The following is a 9,987-nucleotide window of genomic DNA, read 5'->3' as shown; positions in this document are numbered from 1 at the left end:
TCTGGGCAGTAAGGGGGTAGGGGGAGCTGGGCAGTGGGTGTGGGGGAAGTCTGTGTGTGTGGGGGTGCTGGGCAGTGGGGTGGGTCTAGATGGGGTACTGAACAGTTGTTGTGGTGGGGCCTTGCAGGGGGGAACCTAAATGTTAAAAGTGGTAGGGTACCACCGCCACCTGTGGCAGTTCAGAGCTCTGAGCTGCTGCAGGCAGTAGGGGTACCCCACAGCTGATGCGGGCAGTGGGGGCCCCCAGAACTCCAAGCCATGGGCAGCAGGGGACTTTGGAGCTCCGAGCCCCTGCAGGCAGTGGGGAGAAGGAGATTGGAGCTGGGGCCCCCTAGTCCTCTCTTTTCCTCTGGGTTCTCCTAGGAAAGTGGATTTTGTCCCATCTCCTCCAATAGATTGTATTACCTCTCCCAAGTACATAGAATACTGGCTGCTAAGAGAGATCAGTGCTATTACTGGCAAGATATAAATAATCTTTGAAAAATTCCTTCACCTGTGTTATGACACTGGAGATGATTAAAATGGAAAGCCTTTTAGAACTCAGATTTACTTTTCCCCTTTGTTTCATTTTCGCACTTCACTCCACTTGGACAGAGAAACTAGAAGGGTCGATCTATAGTCAGCTTTGTTTCCTATCTGTGGCACTTATATGGCCCTGTGATGGGGTGTGTATCCACACAGGTTAAAAAAAGTTTACTAGAGCTTGAGAGCTCAATTAAGGCACCTAATTGCACCTGGAGGGTGGGCTAGGCCTAATTAAAGCGGGATCCCAGCTGGAGCAGAGCTGGGAGTTAGTATAAAGAGAGGAAGCTCAGAGTAGAGTGGGACTGCAAGGAGGAAAGCTACAGGCACTGGCTTGGCCTAGACAGTGGAGAGACTGATAGGGGTCAAGGATGAAGCCCAGGGTGAAAGCTGGCCCTGGGATCCTTTCCTGAGTAGGGAAGGGTGGCAAGAGGCCAGAAGAGACACAGAGCAGCCACTGTAGCAGACACCAGTGATGAAGCACCCTAATCAAAGGGCAGGATCAGGACTTTCAGGGAGACAGCCGTGGAAGGTGTTTGGCGAGGAACTTAAGAGTCATGATAGGTGAAGCCTTGAGATGACAGAAGTTGGGTTAGATTGTACTTCTGGTTTGAGATTTATTGTGGGATTCCAAGGAACAGCCTGGCCCTGAAAGAAGGGTGAACTTTGAAAGGTGCGGGAGAAGCCTGCTGACAGGCCATGGTGGAAGATGTCCAGGGAAGCAGTAGCAAGGAATCTGATGGAGCAGACCTTGATTGCTTGTTACTGGGTCCCCAGTGTAGGGAGGCCCTGAGTTCCCCACCTGCCACTGGTAAGATGAAGTTCCAGAGAAGGGGATATGGACTACTGGAAGCCTGGAGAAAAAGATTTATGGACCACCGGGCCTAGCATTGAGGGCAGCAGACTATTAGACATTTGTTTTTGTTGGATATTGTTACCGTGGAAGGGGAGAAACTTTAAAATGACCCGGCCAAAGGGCCGAGTTATGAGATGTGACAGCAAGACTGAGGAAAGAGCCACTCCCAGCCACTAGAGGTGTTTCAGCAGTGATTGCACTTTTTCTACAAGCCTTCATCACTATAGTATCTGAACCCCTTATGATCCTGAATGGATCCATCCTCATCATATCCCTGTGAGGCAGGGCAGTTATCCAAGGTCACCCAAGAAGCTTTTTATAGAAGAGTGGGGAATTGAACCCCTGGATCATCCTTTTGCCGGGGTCTCAGCACCTGGCATGACTGTGTTTGGGTCTCCAACATTAGAAGAAAAGGTTTAAATCCCCTACCTGGGTTTCACTGAATTTAAAGAGCAAACAAAGTCCTTGCTCCCAGGAAACCATTTCTATTCAGCATTCTTTGTTGTCACCCCGCTGAGAAATGTTGGGCCTAAAGCTACTTGAATGTCTCTTAATGAGGATGGTACACACAGTATTGCCTCCCCTAAGCGTTCAAAGAGCAGGAGACAAGTCCCTAAAAATAATAAGATTGGTTTAAAAATCACCAGCTTTTTTAAAAATAATATTTCTGGATTCTTTTTAGTTGACTTCTGGCTTTTGAGCCATTAAGTTTCATGTTTTCATGCTCTAATCTGCAATCAGGATGGCTAGAAACTTGTGGTTTTTTTTCCCCTTGCTGTGGAAGCGGAGATTCTCACATAATCTACAGGGGCTGGGGCTTGAAAATTAAACTTCAAATATTGGTAGGCTTGTGATCCAATCGAGAGGGCTGGCAACCCTATATGTGACTGATCTTAACACGGCTGTGCAGGGAAGAGGGGTAAACGGGGAAGCACAATCCCAGATGCTCTTTCTGGAACTGAGGCAGCAGAGCCCTGGCTGGATGCTGCACTCACAGAAAGGGATGTTGCAAGATCCTTGTCACAGCACAGCAGAAGAGACTGAGCCAAAAGTGTCTCCTAGGGGTAGGGTGTCTGTAGGGACAGTACTGCCCTCCTTGGGGTGTCTCCTTCTCAAGGCTGCACCTAAAAGACACAACCTAGTCCCTAGTGTTTTCATAGGTCTCAAAGGGTTTTACAGCAGGGGAAGGGTTAAGTATTCTCACCCCTCTTATAGGTGGGGAAACGGAGGCAGAGAAAGATTTCATGACTTGCCCAACATCACAGGGCAAGTCAACAGGAGAAGTGGGGAATGAACCCAGATCTCCTGAGTCAGGCCTGCGCCTGACAAACTGGACCATGCTGCTTTCCAGCACCATAGCTTCCTGCCCCGCCCTGCACCGCGACAAACAGGTTTGTTCTGGGCTCCGTTTACTGCAGTGTATGCCTTGTCCACCATTCAGGAGAGAACCACCTTAGTCAAGGAGAATGACTTATAGTCACAGCTCCTCTGGATTCCATCCCCCTAAGGGCTTGCTCCCATGGGAAGCTTGGCAGGGTGTGTGCTGAGAATGTCTTGGTCTGGTAGGACTGGCTCTCCAGCCAGGACTGCAGAGGTGAAAATCCATATGAGACACCCATACAGCCTGAGACAGCCATCAGCTAATCTTCCCTTTGACCAGTGCCCCTACCTCACCCTCAAGGGAGCTTGGATAACAGCAACCGCTCACTTAATGAGGGAGTCTCCAAAGGATATTTGCTTCTCTGGCATGAAAATACAGAGGCAAATGAAATACTTGGCACTGTACAGATTCCCGTGTCTCTTAGGAACCATCTGCACTGGAGCTGGAAGGTGGAATTTTCAGCTTAGGTAGACTGATGGGCACTAGCTTTGACTGAGCTAGTATGCTAAAAACATCAATGTAGCTATGGCAGCGTGGGCAGCAGGAGGGATTCACTGCCCGACTACATACCTTGGATCTGGGACAGGATTGTACTAGGCATGGCTAGCCTGCCTACCACCTGCACAACCATGGCTATCCTGCTATTTTCGGCACGCTAGCTCAATCAAAACTAGTGCATGTACATCTACCCGGGCTGGAAATTACCTCCCCAGCTGTAGTTTAGACATACCCTTAGGAGCTCAGAGCACTTAACATGCATTGAGCCATATAGAACACTGTGAGATAAGCAAGTGCTAATCCTGCTTTACAGACGGTGAAATTGAGGATTAGAGAGGTGAGTTGTCTTGCCCAATTTGAGACAGCGAGTCAGTGGCAGAATGGGGAATAGAACCTGGGTCTCCTGGCTCCCAGTCTTCAGGATGGGCTGTAAAACCAGGGTCTTGACTGTTTGTAGTCATTAAAGATCTTGTGTGGTTCTCTGGCAGAGTAAAGGTGTTAACTTTTTGTTTCCTGGACAAATACCAGTTTGGCTGATTATATGCTTGCCTTTCTAAATTTCCCCTGCAGTTTCAAGGGTGTGCTCCATGCTTTACTTCCTGTTTATAAGCTCTGGTGTAACAGTGCTGTGTTTCATAGATTCATAGGTTCCAGCGCCAAAGGGACCACTGTGATCATCTAGTTTGAATAATAGCAGAGAACTTCCCGAAAATAATTTCTAATGCAGATCTTTTAAAAAAAAAAAACCCAAACATTCAATCTTGATTTAAAAATTGTCAATGATGGAGAATCCACCATGAACTTTGGTAAGTTGTTCCAATGATTATTCTCACTGTTAAAAATTTCACTTTATTTCCAGTCTGAATTTGTCTAGCTTCATCTTTCAGCCATTGGATTATGCTATACTTTTCTCTGCTAGATTGAAGAGTTCACTATTAAATATTTGTTCCTCATGTGGATACTTACAGACAGTAGTCAAATCAACTTTCTCTTGTTAAGTTAAGTAGTTGGAGCTGCTTGAGTCTATCACTATAGAATATATTTTCTAATCCTTTAACCATTCTCGTGGCTTTTCTCTAAATCCTCTTCAGTGTGTCAGCTTCCTTCCTGAATTGTGAACATCAAAACTGGACCCACTATTCCAGCAGCAGTTGCACCAGTGCCAAATGCAGAGGTAAAATAACCTCTCTGCTCCTAGTCAAGATTCCCCTTTTTACGTAACCCAGGATAGCATTAGCCTTTTGGCCACAGCATTGCACTGGGAGCTCATGTTCAGCTAATTATTCACCCCCCCCAATCATTTTCAGAGTCACTGCTTCCCAGAATAGTGTCCCTCATCCTCTAAGTATGGCTGTGATTGGATTCGCTTGCCATTGCAGTGCCTCCTTGTGGTTGCATCTGGGGATTAGCTCCACTTAGGTCTGATGCCACCCTTCTGTTGGTTGCTCATGTTCCCCCTTGTTCTCCAGTACGTGCAGTGCTCTCTTCTTCACGAATCAGCCCTCTGCCCAGGTCGCTGTGTATCAAAGTCCCACTGGACCAGCTGTCTGCATGCCGTTCCAGACAGTCTTCCCGTCGACGGCCTGATCCTTCACCACTTTCCTAGAGGCTGGTAGGGAAACCTGGGCCCACCCACTACTCCAGCTTCCAGCAACTATGGTCTTGTTCTCAAACCCTGTTGCTATTTTCCTTGACTCCTTCCTACTTTCCTTCTCTATCTTCTGTGTCCCTGCTCCCTCCAGGGCCGGCTCTAGGTTTTTTGCCGCCCCAAGCGGAATGCCGCCAAAGTGCAAAAAAAAAAAAAAAAAGGCCGGACTGCTGCCCGAAGTGCCGCCTCTTGAAAAGAGCCGCCCCAAGCAAGTGCTTGGTTTGCTGGTGCCTAGAGCCAGCTCTGGCTCCCTCTGGGTGTGCTGGCCCAAGCTCCTCCTTCCAGGGAGTAACTGCAGATTACTTCCCCTTTTTTGACTTTTTGCCAAACTCTGTAACCCCAAACAAACCTCCCTTTTCCTAAGACATGACTGCAGACTACTTCCCCTTCAGGTCTCTTCTGTTCTCAGCTTCATCCCTTTATATGGGTCCTACCTGCTCCATTCCAGCTGAACATCACCTTCCATAGGCTTTATTGATACCTGGCTTTCACCCAGGTGCAACATATAAGGTTCACTGACCTAATTTAACCTGCTCTGCCATTTGTGAGGTGAGCTCCCATCACAATGGCCTACGTTATTTGCTGTATACATTTACGCTTAGACATTTCACCCTGTAGGTACCTGCAGTTCCGTGCGGGTAAGTAATTCTTACATAGCCAGGCTGTAAAATGCCTTGGGATCCTTCTTGATGAAAGGTGCATTAGAAATGTAAAGTTCTGATGGCTGCCTTTAGATTAGAAACAGACTATTCCTCATGGAGGGAATTCCTAAATACATGCAGTCCAATTCCCAAACAAAGGCAGTAGACAAACTGCGTTTTCAGACAAAAATTCTCCCCCCCCCCCCTTTTGTAACAGGTTAAAATGGATTCCTGCAAATGGGAGATAATGGAGTTCACCTTTAATCTCTTGCTGCTGGGGATCCAATTACCTCTTATAAATGACTTATTCTGGCCAAGCAAATGAATTGGAATTGATGTTCTTAATTGTTTTCTAAATTGCTATTCTCCCTCCTCTTCCCTCCCCCCCCACAGCTGTTTTGTATCAGAGTCTAGTCTAATGGGTACCGTCAGCCACACAAGGGCGTTAAGTCATGCCATCATAAAAGAGAAGAGGTTGGGGGAGAAGGGAGAGAAATACCACCCAGGGTATTGACTAGCTGTAAGACGCACAAATTGAAATATTCCCTCCCAACAATAGACACAATTCTGTCCTGGGCTAGCAAACATGGAGATTTTCGCCTTTCTCCATTATTCAGAGAAGGAGGAAGGTTAAAGGTCTGGACTGGGATGCAGGAAACCAGGGATGAATTGCTGGCTCTTCCACAGACTTCTCTGTGTGATCGTGGGCAAGTCATTTATTCCAATGGAAGTTAGGACCCTAAATTCCTTTGAGGATCTGGGCCTTAACCTCTCTGTGCCTCAGTTTCCCATCTGTAACATGGAGATAATACTCTTACTCTGTCTGTCTCGTCTACTTAGACCGTAAACACTTTGGAGCAGGATTTGTCTTTTATTATGTTTAAATGATGGGCCTCTGATCTCAGTTGAGGCCTTAGAGGATACTGTAATACAAATGAGTAGAAATAGCCAGTGATCCCCTGGAGTTTGAGGATGACTGTCTTCCATAAAATGATAGCTGGTTATTGCTGATGGATCTGCATGTGGGCTAATGAGACCAATCTGGGATCCACAGATCTTGTCACGGTTGGGACAGACATTTCCCGGTGGAAGGGGAGGGATCTGGACTGTTGAGTTGGCCTTCAGCATGTTCCTTCCCCCTTTCCTGTTTCTCCATTTCCTGTGGTCTCCATTGGGTCTTGAAATACTGGGATCCTAAATCCTTGCTGCAAGGTCCTGTTCCATTTTGGTCAGTCGAGGGTATGGGTCACCCACGAGTTAATGTCAATATTCCAGGTTCTAAATTTCATTGCTCAGTTTTGACTGCAGTAAGGTAATCCCGCTGGATGTGGTTATCCAGTTGGGGGGAGGTGAGGCAGACTATGTTTAGGCCACCCTTTTTAGCCCCCTCCCCATGCAGGGTGAGCGAGTGGATCGTAAAAAGGGCTGCTCAGTGCCGGTTGCAGCCGCCTAGTTGCACTCCTGCCTCTGTCCAAATGCATAAATGACCATCTGACACTGGCTGCCTGTGTGCCGGTCGGTGACTAGGAGCGTCCGGTGATCACTGTCCTAGTCCCATCACCACTCACCAATTGCCACAGGACTTGGACGTAAATATGGAAGACACCTGTGTGAGAATTATTTTAATGTGGAGACACTGCACACCAATGTTCACATGGTACTTGACAGGATGAGGATCATAATCCAATGGCAAGGAAACCAAGATGATTGGAGACCTTCATCCTGCTGCAGCCCTCATCTACCTTCACAGCCTGTAGCAGTGTGGCAGTCATCAGTCCCCCTCTGGGTCGGAGGGAGACCACACAGCTTCACTATGTCGTTGGGATTGCCACCTAGTATCAGATGGGAATTAGTAACCCAGGCATTAGCGCCCTGACCAGTTTGATGGAGCTGAGCCCCTGAGTGGGCAACTGGCTCTGGCCCCTATGCTGGGGCTGGGCAGCCCGTAGTCTATCGTTGAAGTCAAATGGGCATTCTTGAAAACCCACCCCTAATGACTTACTGTTTGGGCAGTTCTTTTAAATGCATGAAAACACGATACACAAGGGATTAGAACAATAGCTAAGCAGGGTTTCTGACCCACTGTCCGGGTTTACAAATCAAAGGATGATTTTTCTATAACACAGCTAGAAACTCAACTCCTGTTCTTTTTGCCTTTTACACTGGTACCAATAAGAAAGATCCTGCAACCAGCATTGTTTTGAGGAAGTGCCAGGAAGAATAGACTCCAACTTGCTTTCCTGTTGCTGAATGTACTGAACAGGGCTAACACCTGTAAAAATGTATGTGTGTCAATGAAGCAAACAGATGTGACTCTCCGATACATGGGCCAGATTTTGCCACACTTGCTCACATGGAGTTGTTCCTTACTACCTGAATAGTCTCATTTAAATCAACAAGACTACTCTTGGCAGAAGGATCTGCACAGTAGGAGTAAGGATGTAAGAATCTGGCCCATGGGGAATTAATATGTTAAGTATGAAAAGGCCCTTTATATATAGTCTCTTTCCTTGAGTCCTAAATTTGTAGCTGGTTCCTATCTCAATATTGGACCAAACCAACCCTCCAGACACAGACATACCTAGCCTTTGGGGAGTTCACTTCCAGCTCCAAACTTCAGACTGGTCCCAAGCCAATTGGTGTCAGTGGATAGCATCCCATCGACCTCAGTGAGCTTTGGATCAGGCCTTTATGGGTGTACTCACCCCCATCCAGCACAATACATCTCCCAGCAATGTCACTCCAGTTTCTTGGCCCATTCCTGTAGAACATTATCGCTTTTCTTTTAAAATAAGGGTTGGTCTTGAGGAGGCAGAAACTCTCACTTTTTTTTTTTTTCCAGCTGATGATTGAGTATCAAACTCCTCCACTGAGATTTCTCCATGGAGACATTGGGTTTTCCTGGCAGGGAAGGCTGCAAACTACTCAGTGGAATGTCTATAGCTCCGCAGTTCAAGAGGAGCCAGGAGGCCTGGCATTTCAGCCAAGGGAAACACTGCCTTAGTCCCAAGAATGCGCTCATGGAGCCTGAGGTGCACACTGGATTAGGAGGCGACTGACTGGGTTGTTGGTTATTTCCACCCCCCCCCCTCCACTAAAATCTAAAGTGCAGAGAAGACAAATCCACAGATGAGAAATCTGGAAATCCTAATGGATGTGGGGGACTGTGGTTTGATGGTGGATTCTTTGATTTCTGCTACGTTGGTTTTGTGCAGGATGTGTAAACACACACACACACACACACAGAGGCAGAGCATAACTTGGCAAGCGAGCGTTTTCATGGCAAAGCACCAGGAAATGGGAGTTCCCTTCTCAACGGGGAGGAGACGGGCAATGAAGCAAAGGTGGGAATCAGACCCAGCTGGAGTCTCAGTGGAACCATGGCCTGGGCAGCTATTACACAAATAATCTCCGGGAGCTGTGAGCTCCTGCTCGTAGGTGACGCAGACAGTGCTGTAGAAAAACAGACTTAAATCGCTTCTTGTTCATGGCATCTGTAGTGTAAAAATGGTCTTAGTCCAAGCCCTGGTGGTTGCAGTACCCTGACACCTCATAAATTATCTGCAAGGCACTACCAAGCTTCCAAAGGATGAAACTTGATGCTGAGGTCAGCATGATTTTTCTTGCATCTCCTCCAGGGGAGGAGCCTTTTCATTCCGGGGAAAACCACCGCAGAGAAGAAGCAGAAAGAAGAGGGAATGTTTCTTAGAATTAGAGCCTGTGTTCAGGGGGACAAAGCTTTTTCTATTTTCCTCTGGCCACCGCTCTGCTCACACATCATCAGAGCAGGGTGGATCGTGGAAGGCACCAAAGCCAGGTGGCACTTAGTGTCAGTTCCAAACCCCAGGGGGTTCTTCTGCATGTTATTTCAGATCATTTCCCTAAGATTCGGATCATGGGTGGCGCTGAGGAGCATCTTCAACTCTCACTGACTTTTTGGCAGAAGAATCTGCACAGTGGGAGTAAGGAGCTGTGTGTGCTGAGCACCTTGGAGGATCAATGCTTTTCAGACAAAGCAGAGCAGAGGATGAGACAAAGTTCTGGAAAATTTATGCTGGGCTTAGGTCCCTGCCTGTAATTTCCAGAGACCAGAGCATAGCATCTCAGGAAATAGCTTATGGTCTCTATTGTCTTGTATTTCCCAAGTATCGTGTTGGCTTTTTTTTAACTGCTGTTGCATTGTCACTGCCAAGGGACTAGAGGGTCCATTGGGTGGTAGAGACCATGCAGATGGTATGGGGCAATGGCAGTTCAAGGGGCACCCTGATGTGATGAGCCATTGGGAAGAGGAGGAGGGGACTGAAGTGCTAGTATAGTCCAGTGGAAAATTCATGGGACAGGGGACCAACAGAGCTGAGTTCCATTTCCGGTACTTCCACTGCATCGCTATGAAAACTTGAGCAAGTCACTTAATCCCTCTGTGCTGCTCTTTACCCATTGT

The 9,987-nt window shown here is 47.4% G+C and overlaps 1 long non-coding RNA gene across 1 annotated transcript; it reads left to right on the top strand.

Annotated features, from left to right (window-relative positions):
* The first annotated feature begins 786 nt into the window (after positions 1–786).
* LOC119859661 lies at positions 787–9,762 on the top strand. Its single transcript, XR_006273848.1, has 2 exons — positions 787–1,333; positions 8,389–9,762. It is a non-coding gene; the product is annotated as an uncharacterized LOC119859661 (long non-coding RNA).
* The last annotated feature ends 225 nt before the right edge of the window (positions 9,763–9,987 follow it).

The sequence above is a fragment of the Dermochelys coriacea genome, chromosome 8, assembly GCF_009764565.3.
Source record: "Dermochelys coriacea isolate rDerCor1 chromosome 8, rDerCor1.pri.v4, whole genome shotgun sequence".
In the NCBI taxonomy this organism is placed as follows: Eukaryota; Metazoa; Chordata; order Testudines; family Dermochelyidae; genus Dermochelys; species Dermochelys coriacea.
The sequence above is the reverse complement of the archived record's forward strand: the minus strand, read 5'-3'. Positions and strand labels throughout refer to the sequence as shown.